Source organism: Brassica napus, chromosome C7 (genome assembly GCF_020379485.1).
Source record: "Brassica napus cultivar Da-Ae chromosome C7, Da-Ae, whole genome shotgun sequence".
Taxonomy (NCBI): Eukaryota; Viridiplantae; Streptophyta; class Magnoliopsida; order Brassicales; family Brassicaceae; genus Brassica; species Brassica napus.
The window spans coordinates 15,169,061-15,180,370 of record NC_063450.1 but is presented as its reverse complement, the minus strand read 5'-3'; the positions used below and the strand labels follow the sequence as shown (position 1 = coordinate 15,180,370).

General features: G+C 35.2%; 1 long non-coding RNA gene across 1 annotated transcript; it reads right to left on the bottom strand.

Annotated features, from left to right (window-relative positions):
- Positions 1–2,164: 2,164 nt before the first annotated feature.
- On the bottom strand, positions 2,165–7,419 carry LOC125590231. Its single transcript, XR_007326484.1, has 2 exons — positions 3,456–7,419; positions 2,165–3,333 (listed from the first exon to the last, which is right to left on the bottom strand). It is a non-coding gene; the product is annotated as an uncharacterized LOC125590231 (long non-coding RNA).
- Positions 7,420–11,310: the final 3,891 nt, after the last annotated feature.

Below are 11,310 nucleotides of genomic sequence, written 5' to 3'. Positions count from 1 at the left end.
ATTAAAGCTAGGAACGGATCTGTTTTTGAGCCAAACAAAGCTCCATCAGTCGGTATTACGCTCGGGTTATTGGACAGGTCGTTCGGTTTGTTGAAACTCAGGATGTTCGGACAACTCGATGAAAATCCAGGCAAAGCAGAATTTTCGGACAGCGATGGTCGGATCCGGACAAGTGTTGTTGGATTCGGACAATACGGTTGAACTGGTCGGCTAGACAGCGATTGTCTGAAATCAGACAAGACGGTTAAGGCTGTCGGCTAAGCTGAGATGAGCTGATTCAGTATTATCAGTCTGATACGGACAAGGCGGTTAGAGTTGTCGACTGGATCAGTCAGCTCTAGCTCGAGTTTCGTCTAAGTAAAACTGGCGGGAACAGTTAAAGTCCGAAAAGGGGAAAAACTCGCGCTGGAACGCTTTGGAGCGCGGGGTGGCGGTTACGGATTAAGAGCCGCGTGTAAAATAAGCGGGAATGATTAACTTGGCAGTTTCTCGGTCCTAAACCGCCCAACTGCCCATTTTAATCGTCTCCTTTGTCTTATTTCGCTATTTCTGTACGAAAACGGAGGAAAGAACCAGAGAGAAAAGACACAGAGAGAAAAGTCCGATTAAGAGAGAACTTTCGATATTTGGCTGGATTGATCAAGTCCGAGTTAAGAACGATCGTCTGTAGGGTGAATCCGACTGTCTGAACGTTCGAAGATCCGATGGAAACCGCTCAAGAGGTGTCAGAAGAGACCAAATCAAACAGAACAAACCGACTCTAAGACAAAGGTGAGTGCGTGACTGTAGCCTATCGTACTCAATCGTAGTCTGATTGATAGGAATGTTCTATGTACTGATTGCTTGTCTAATTCGAATTATCTGCTAAGTTCTGGCTTGGTCCGAGCAGTCGGTTCCTTCCATCGACGCATCTGGATCAGATCATGCGCCTAGAGCCGTATTGGCCTGCTAGGGCTTGATTGAATCTGATGGCGCGCTGGCTTGGAACGATTGGGTCGGCTAAGTAACTGACTGATGATAAGCATGTCCGTTTATTGACTGATTGACTCGAATGCTTTACTTGGCTGAGTGGGACGGAATGACCGCTCTCACTAAGCAAACTGTTTGCTTATGCCTCCTTGTTTGGATGCAGATCAGGACCAGACCCGAAAAGGTAAAGACATAGCTTGAACGCGAGACATGGGCAGGAAGGAAGGATGGTGGGTTTGGGTAGATATAGGACTAGATTAACATGTAATAGCCTATAGCGAACTGACTTGTTAACTCGAACCTCAGATTATCTATTCAAATTTTATTATGCTTTACTTGACTGTCTGAAAAAGAACTAACACTCTGAAATAATTCTAAGTAAGGAAAAATGTGAAAACGGCTCAAGTCTGATCGAGGAAGTCGAGCCAGACTCGCACTGATGTTACGAAAAAATGGGTCGGGTCCTTTCACTATGCCCGGGGTGTTCGTATAAATTTTAGTTAACTTATAGAAGTTGACACTTATATATGACCATAATTGTCGATTTTAAACTATTCAATTGGTAAAAAAATTAATTTTTTTTGCATTTATTCATTATCTTGTGTCTAACAAATTTAAAATAGTATAAACTAACAATTTGTTATTTTTTATTATTAGAAGTCATATATATAATTATAAGTAGGATTAAAAAAATCTCTAAACCTAGTTATGAATTAAATACATTTTGTTTTGTCTTTTAAGTTTTGTATAAAACAATTGTAACAATTGTAAAATTTACAACTGGTTTAAACTTTGACTTGAGATTCATTGAGTTATTTTTTTCTGTCATCAACTTAACATACTCAACTAATCATTGAGTTTTGATACCAACTTGAACACTTTCATAATAGAAATAGGATTGAATCAAAAATTGATCCAAACATAAAAATTATATCATTGTGCAAACCAAACCAAACTAAAAAACAAACTTTTTTTTTTAAAGAACAAACTTTTTAAACAAATCATTACCAAAACTTGATATTTAAAACATATAAACCAACAATGACTCTAAATTAAGAACGTTGGCATCGTCTCAAAAACCTTAGTCTTTTCTTTTATGAAACCTCATAGAAACAATAATCTTCCAATTGCACTTTTGATCATTACTCATCGCAACTTTTTTTCATTGAATAATAGTGCATATGAAAACAGAAAGAAAATAAAATTATTCACCCATATATGTCCGGTAGTTCCAAATACACAAAGTTCCAGAACAGAAACTTACTAGAAACCTGCAGATAATGTGATATCAGTTCCCAGTCAAGCTAGTAGAAAATAAAAGTAAAAACTATAAAAGCACCATACATGCTTCTACTCCACAAAATTAAGGATACCAAGTGGTCTAAAGTTGTCTTTCAATCACTACAACTAAGCTGCATGAAAGAATAATCAAATGCTTGAAATTACCATGGTTCTGTAGGATACAGATCCACAGACTTTGCTCTCTCAAATATTTGAGCTAGTTCTTTCTGATTCAAAAAAAAAAAACATTGAATCATTAAACACAATCAAAACCATAGTGAATGATCCAAAAAGATCTCCAAAATACAACATGGATATAGTAAAACAATACCTTGATCTCAAGTCTGAGAAGCTGTTTCAACAAAAAGACAAAAACCAGTAGTCTATCTTCAACTATTTGATTATATCATTATAATATTTGATCCAAAGCCAGTTTCGGAGGTGGTGAGTACCCTTTCCGTTAATATAATCTCGACACCAAATTCTCTTAGATTCACATCTCTTAGCCGCTATTCTGACCAAATATCTTGCAAACTCATACTCCAACTGCATCACACCATAAACAAATACTCTTTTTATTCAAGTATCATTTAGTCTGTGTGTGTGTTTTCTAAACTGAGAGGTTCAGAAAATGATAAAATCAAAACATAATCTTACATGAGCTTCATCGTCTTGAGCTTTCATAGACCTGAACATGGCTTGGACCCGCACTGCAGATCTATCGAGATGCTCCCTCTAGATATTCCCCATTTAGTTCTCGGCTGACCAAATCAGTATTAAATATTGTTTCTGAGCTACAGATCACTGTAAATACGAACAATCAAGTTTTGGAGGTTTTAGCTCACATGGTATTTTTTTCTGCAGGAGCTTGAGTATTGATCTGTGGATTTGGGTGATATGCGTTCTGTTTCTCTTCATATACTTCATTGTGCATGATACAAAGAGTCTCACTCTTGAAGAAAGCAAAGGCAAAGGTTATAAAAAGGTCTCTCTTCTTAACTTCATTTTTCAGTACTTCTTCTGTCTTAAACCTATGAATGGCGGGCGTATGAACCACACATATGTTTTCATTCCCTCACACATCTGTTTTTCAAAATATCACCGTAAATTTGTCAAAGAGGAAAAAATTCTTAACTTTGCTATACATCATGTTTTGTAACAGATCATGTGTAGTAGTAGTCTATGTCATTTTCGGGTCAGCTTACTTGGAGAGACAGGAAGATAAGGTAGAAAAGCTTGCAGAGGAAACATATTAAATCTTTGAGCCGCCGCCATGGAAGCTTCACAAGGGAATAAACTTATGGTTGTTGTGGGCTGACGTAAGCCTGCAAATAGTATCTAAAAGTAAGGATCTCTATTAATCAAAAGGTAACCAATTGCCAAACAATTCATCAAGCAAGCTTAGCTCACACACTCATATGCATAGTATGTAAAGAAAAGAGTGTCATCAGTGGGGGGAAAAACTACAAGTTGGGGATGATTTTTATACAATAAAACCGAAAATAGAATAGGCTAAACTGAAGAGAAGGGAACATAGATGCATACGCAACGTCATCTTAGGGTTCACATCAACATCTTCAGCCTTGATTTCGTCTGATACAGAAACGAACAAAACATATAGATTTAGACACAATTCAAAGATTCATGTTCCAAGATTCAAACTTTAGTAAAAGAATTATTGAATTTACTCACAGCCTCTCTAAACATCTCAGTGTTTTCTTGTGATGGGACGGTACCGGATTTTCCATCAGTAAGAAGCTTCTGTACCAGGAGTTCACAACTCGTGAATTCCAGGTGGATTTAATGGCTGTAGCTGTAGCTTCTTCAGTGGAGGTTTTCGATTAGAAATGGATTTATTATGAGATGAATCTCTCTATATAGAAAGAGAAAGAGGGGAAGTGGAACGAAACCATTAAAGAAGGTTTAAAGAGCATAATAGATTCTTGAAAGTGAGTTACAGTAACGGCGAAGTGGAGAGATCTTGATCAGTCGGAGAAGATCAAAAGTTTATGCTTCCTACACGTGACATAGCTTGAATTGGACCCCTTTTTTTTTGTTAAACCCCAAAATCTAAGACCAGTTCGATGATGACGTGGTAATAACATGATATCTGATAGGCTGATTTTCCAATCTGACGTGGCATAGTTGACAGGGCTTCATATTCCCCTTTTAATATTGTTAGATGTCAAATTTATTTATTAGTTAACAGTATTTTACGTGTCCCAAATTTTATAAAAAAAGTGAAATTAATATTTGATTTGCTACCAAAATAAGAGTAAAACATTGCCATCAATTTTGAGAGGGAGTTTATCAGCCTCACTGTAAGAGAGGAACACAAAAAATTTTTACCCCATGTGATGAAGTGTCTAATTCACCTCATTTCTTATCACCAATCTAACTGTCATGCAAGATTAGTAAAAAAAGGTATTAAATTTTTTAATAAAAAAAAATAGCTTGGAAAAGAGGAACGCCACCGTTAACAGTTTTGAGAAGAATACAAAGAGCTTTTTGTTGGGTCCCTTGTTTCAAGACTTCTCTTAAAAAAATTAGAACAGGAAGCGGCTCCCAAGTAACTCTTAGTGTGACTTACTTGTTCGAGCTACGTTTTTGTATCGGTACGTTGCACTACTCTCTCTTATCCTCTTTCAAGTTTTTTAATGTTTTTTAGTTCACGTCAATTCGTTAGAGCAACATAATTAACCTCAATTTTAATTAACCTCAATTTTAATTATTGTTTGTCGCGATCATATAGTTATAAGCTTAGAGTTGTTAGATCTTCTTTAATCACATCTATGTACGATCATATTTGATATTCTTTAGTTCTTCTTTTGTCACGTCTATGTAAGAACATAACAATAGAAGATTGAGTCAATTACGCTATGCCCCTGTTCGAAAACTCGGCCGCCTAGCCGAATCGGCGGCCGAGAAAACGCTCAACGGTGATCTAGCGTGGCGGTTGAAGCTATACAGTGAAGAAATCGGATTTAAAAAAAAACTTAAGTTTTTATTTTTTAGTCTAAAAATCGAGTCATCTATGTTAGATCTATGAAATCTTAAACAAGAACAACAAGAAAAACAAAGAAAATCGCTTCAAAAACCATCAAAACTACACAGCCGTTGTGTTTACAGTCGCAAAAACCCAAAAATCCTTAGGAAGAAGATGACTGTTTAATGACGTTTCTACTCATCATTAAATAAAAAACAGTAAAATCTGTAAAAAACGCTCCACCGAGGGTCGAACACGGGTTATGTTGTTTAATTCATGAGTATTAAACACCAAGCCACAACATCTTTACGGTACATTCACAGAAATATATAGTTACATAACAAAAACAAATCGCCGATTAATCTATGTATAATCTTGATTAGTTGATTCGGCGCTAGGCACACCCTTGCCGCACGCATTACGCCTAGCGAGATTTAAAACAGGGCGCTATGCTATGCTATTGTTTCTTTATTTTGATGGTGACAAAATAAAAATTGAGTCAATTTCGTTTCAATGTTTCATGTCTCCTATTGCTATGCTATTTTTGCTTAATTTTGTTCATGTTGCTATATGTAGGTTTGTATGATTAAAATAAGGTTCATGTCGCTCATTTAACTTCATAGACTGCTCTATTCTTGTATTGAATATATTTGTATGTGAAGAGGATGGTCATAATGCTGAGCCATAGCACTATCACCCACGTTCTCTGTCAGCTATCTCTTTAATCTGCTGCCTATGTGTGATTTCTAGTAGTGTTTCTGCTTGCATAAGCAAATTTATAAGGCTGTCTACCGTTTCAAATTCATCAGTTTTACAGATATATAGTAGCAAGATATAAAACCAAAAGAAAAATTGGTTTTGGAACATTATCAAGAAGTTTACCATGATGTATCATATATTATGTGTGTCAGAGAAAGGTTGATAACCAGAACCAAGGCATTTTAAACGAATCAAATATTGTAGCCATCATACAGCAAACCGAGTAATAGACTTAACAAAACATCACACATCTTCGTACACTCCATTAACAGGCATAATTTTTTCAGGAGAAACCAAAGCTCTAAATTGGATTCAGAAAAACCAAAAGCAATCACGATAGTATCTAGCCAAAAGTGTATTGTTAGAACAAAAAACTTATCTTTTAGCTCAATATTTTCCTTCTCCATCTTCTTCCTCGTTGTTTGGTATTCTTCCCAGAACTACAAAATCGATTTTGGTTTACGCCAGTGGTGATGTTCGAATAGCAGGAAGAAGAAGAAAATCCATGGATGAACATGGCTTGATTTGGCTTGGAGAAGGTGAAGTCGAAATTGGATTTGAAAGCATAGAATTGGAGACTCGAACTTGACAAACAAAGCTTCCTATCTTTTCTGTGGGCGATGAAGAAGAAGAAGCCGATGGATGGCGTTAACAACGTCAATTCCTTCATCATCGTGAATGAAGAGAAGAAGAAATCAGATTTGGTCAATAGCGTTAACATCTTTTTTTTTCCAAGCTATTTTCCTTTTTTTTAAATGTTAATATAATTTTTATCAATTTTATATGGCACTTTAATTGAGGATAAAAAGTGAGATAAATTGAACACTTTACCACAAAGGGTGAATGCAAGGTTTGTTAGTAAAAGAGGTCCACAGATGATGCTGGACAATACATTTATTTTTCATTTTTAAATATTTTAAAATATACAAGGCCATCATTTTATCACTCGATAACTCAGAATAGTGATAAGATAAATAGAAAAATGAAGAACAAGGATTTTAACAAATATGCTAACAAAAACGGTGCTTTAAAACCAACCTTAAAACTTAATGAGGACCATATAACTAGTCCATATGTCTAATATCTTATACTAAGAAATTGTTTCAAAATTGTACACATATTAAAAATCGTTTAAATTTATGTTTCTAAAGTTAAGCATTACTTAAGATATATTTAAACACATTTTTAGCAATAATAAAACAATCAATAAAATATAAATGCTCAAACCAATAAAATTAACTGATTTGAATTTACAAAATTAAAAAGACAAATAATATATTTTCCAGATTTACATGGTTAGATCAAGGACCAAGATCGAATTCTCGTTAGTTATATTTTAAATAACAAATACACCTGACTTGGTAGAAACTCTGGAAATTATTTTAGATTTTAGTTTTCTAAGTTAAAAATGGAATAGCGGTCAACAAGCTTTCAATAACAGCCACCTGCATTTTTTTATCATTTGTTGTCTAATGGCGCAGCGCACACAGAAAAAAAAATTCTCTAAATATTTATGTTAACCAAATTTACATAAATGGGTGATATTGTGTATGAGCGATTAGTTGTAAGATTTGTTGCACTACCACTGTAATTACCATTCCGTGAACGGTAATTTATTCCTAGTTGTATTTGCTGAATATAATCACAACCAGAACTCATGTCCACTAGTTGATGAAATAACTAATTACATCACTACGGTACGGTTTTGACTGATTATCACTAATAAATGAAAACAATTTAGCCAAATCATTTACTCTAACTTCAGCTTATATTTTACTAATCTAGTAAAAGACAATCTACGTTTTTCTCCTGTGATAGAAACTGTTACACAAATGGTAAATATAATACTTGTCTCGTAAAAATAAAATAAAATACACTAATTTCAAAAGAAAAGTTATTTCATTTAATTTTTAATCTTTCTTCTCAACTACTCCATCCAAAATAAATTTCATTTACTGTTTAGCAATCATATCCTAAATGAAATTTGTAAAATTAGTTACTCTATCTGTATCCGTTCAATTGTTAAATTATGCTGCTTGTCCGTTAAGTTGTTAAATATTAAAGTAACTACAGCTTAAATGTTAAAAGCTACCTAGACTGTCTACAATGGGTGTTACAAAAAAAAAAAAAAAAGACTGTCTACAGTGGTTTCAACAATTCAACATCTTTTTTTCCTTTCAAATTTTGGTTTCATTCCAGAAAAAGATAAACCAACTGAGATATCACGATTTCTACCGATTAGTTTGTACAATGTGAGTTAAAAGATAATCTCTAATTTTTATGCGAGAGACTGAAAAAATACTACCAGTGCATATCTCAGAAATCCAATCAGAATTTGTTATGGATGAGCATATTACATACTCCCTCCGTTTTCAAATGTAAGTAGTTCTAACAAAAAAAGTTTGTTTCACAATATAAATAGTTTACATATTTCAATGCATCTTTTAATTTATTGGATATCGTGTGATCAATGAAATAATGTTAATTTTTTATAATTGGTTGAATTAATTGATTAAATGATATTTTTTTTTCAAATTACAACTTCCTAAATATTTGTGCTTTAAAGCAAAATTACTTACAATTAGAAACGGAGGGAGTAAAATATAATAGTCGCCTAGGATATGTCATACTCTCAGAACAAAACCAGGCTGAAAACACAAACGAATGACCATCGAAACAGATATGAATAAAATGTACAATCAAATGGAATGGACTTTCAAAGTTATTGAAAATGGGATTTTCATAAATTTGGACTAATTGGATTATGCGCTGTGTATCTACCGTTAAGTATCAAGTCCTCATAACCGGAAAACCTAGAGGAATATGTACCAGAAATAGGTTTACGTCACTGTGATCATTTATCTCCTTTCATCTTTATCTTATGCCTGGAACCGCTTGTTAGCCTTCTAAATCACGCAAGTAATCAAGGAAAGGTAACAGGGACGCGCATAGCAGCGCTAGCCCCAGGTGTCTCATTTGTAATTTCTGATAATAATCTTTTCTTATGTAAGTCGAAGTCCCGTGAATATGATAAAGTCATGAAAGGAGTTAAAGTATATGGGAAAGCATCGGGACAACATATTAACTTTGAGAAGTTGTCAATTCTTTTCGGAAAAGAGTTTCGGGGATTATAAAGCAAGCAATCAAATCCACTTTGTGTACTGAGAATGAAGAAAGAGTGAGATCTTACTTAGGAATTAAGTGGATCGAAGTGGAAGTTATTTGCATTCCTTAAAAACAGACTTGATCACAGAATCAATAGATGGTCAGATAGATGCCTAACAAAAGGTGGAAATGAGATTCTTATAAAGGCTAGAGCTTTAGCACTTCCAAGAAATCTAACTCATAAAGGAATCAGTGAGTCTTAGAATTACCGGAAAAGCTTCACGGACCAAGAAGTTATGGATTTTACAAACTGGTGGTTTTCCAGCCCGTCCAATTGCGAGTACCAGCCTTTAGAAGTGGATTTCGCCCCAACCATGAAGCATGCTTCTCAAGAACCAATCATGGGCTTCAAGATGGATATCTTAGCTTTCTATAAAGCCCAAAAGCAGAAGAATTGGTCATGGGAATACCAAGATGCAATCAATTTCCCAAAACTAGCCAAACCGATATCAATAATGGAAAGTTACCAGCCTCTTCAATTTGGCTCGAACCAAACCTTTCTATGAAATCCAGGAGATACTATAGAACAACAAGAAGACATCCAGCACCCAGAGGATCAGGCGGATTCTCTTTACCATCGACTTTCCTTATTTGGATGCGTTAACACCATTTGCTTGCAAGGAAAGTTTTCATCAGTTAATGGCAAAAGGGCAACAGCCATATTCTTCATCAATTAGACTCAGGAGCATATCAGGAAGACTTCTAAACCGTGGATACATCCATAAGTTTTCCAGATACAAGATCATAACAAGTTTCCCATTTGAAGATGGTATAAATCAAGCTAACGGCTATATTCTTTGGAGCCATCAATTCCTTTGCTTCCAAGTCTCTCATTTTGAGTTATTTTGTTTCCATTTATCATTTTGTGACTGTTAGACTCTGTATTTTTTTAGCCTATAACGCTCTATTATTTGCTTCATTGTAAATCACCCATCTCATATGAATGAAAATCAGTTTTCGTAGTTTTCTCCAAAACTATTGTCTTAAGTCTTTAGAGTGTGTGTGAAGCAGCTCCAGAGAACCTTGACTTATCAAGACTTCTTTCCATAGAGTCTTGTGGCGTCCTCAATCCACCATCCTTCCATCCCATTCGTTTTCCAAGCTTGAGAGTGATACACATCCAGCAAGCAAAGCACCATCTCGATCCACATTGATCATTTTCTGATTAGGCTAAAGAAAAAAAACAAACTTCCAGCAGCCTGATTCCATCATGTCCCTTGTTTATCGCTCTTGTTTTAATTATATCATCAACCGCATCTCACTTCATTTCCCTTTGTTTCAGGTTTACCAAGCCGGTTTCAGTCATATCGAACACTAGATTATATCGCGGGTTGCAGCTTGGTTCCATCATCTATCCATTCGTGGCTTCCCCCCCCCCCCCTTCCCCTGTGCCCGCAACACAGTTCGACCAGCGGGACCAGTGATTGATCCACACATGCCAGTGAATGAGTTCATCCATGGCTCACCAAAAGAGTGGAATGTAGAGATTTTAAAAATTTTAGTTGATCAAGAGGATATGCCGCTTATTCAGAGTTTTGTCATAAGTCAATCCAATCGTGATGACAAGTAGCTGGAGTTATACAAAAAGTGGCATGTATACAGTTAAATCGAGATAATGAGTTGCAAGAAATATTCTCCGTCAGCCAACTGAACTAGTGGTATCCGAGCCCGGTTCGTGTACAAACCTTTGCTTGGAAAATCAATGCTTCACAAAAAAATGTGACATCTCATTTGGAAGATGTTATCCGGATATATGGAAGTTACAAAGAATTTAATATGTCGCCGTATGCGATGTGATAATCGTTTTTTCTAGAAGTGGAGAACTTGACGAATAGGTTAATCACATGATCTTTGAATGTCCCACGGTGTTACAAACTTCAGCTCTACACATTTGTGCCCGAGCATTTTCCTAATATCATGCGTTTATTCCAATTTGAATTATTTGTTCTGGAAGAAGAATAAAATAGAAGATCTGGAGTTAGACAAATATCCAATTGATAGACCATGGATTTGATCCACTTTTATCCATGGTTTATAAGTGTTTTAACTACTAATTATTATATTATAGAGTCTATTTAGCATATTTATATGATCATGAGTGATTTAGAGATAAGTGATGATTTTAGAGCATTTTGGAGATATTTGGAGCA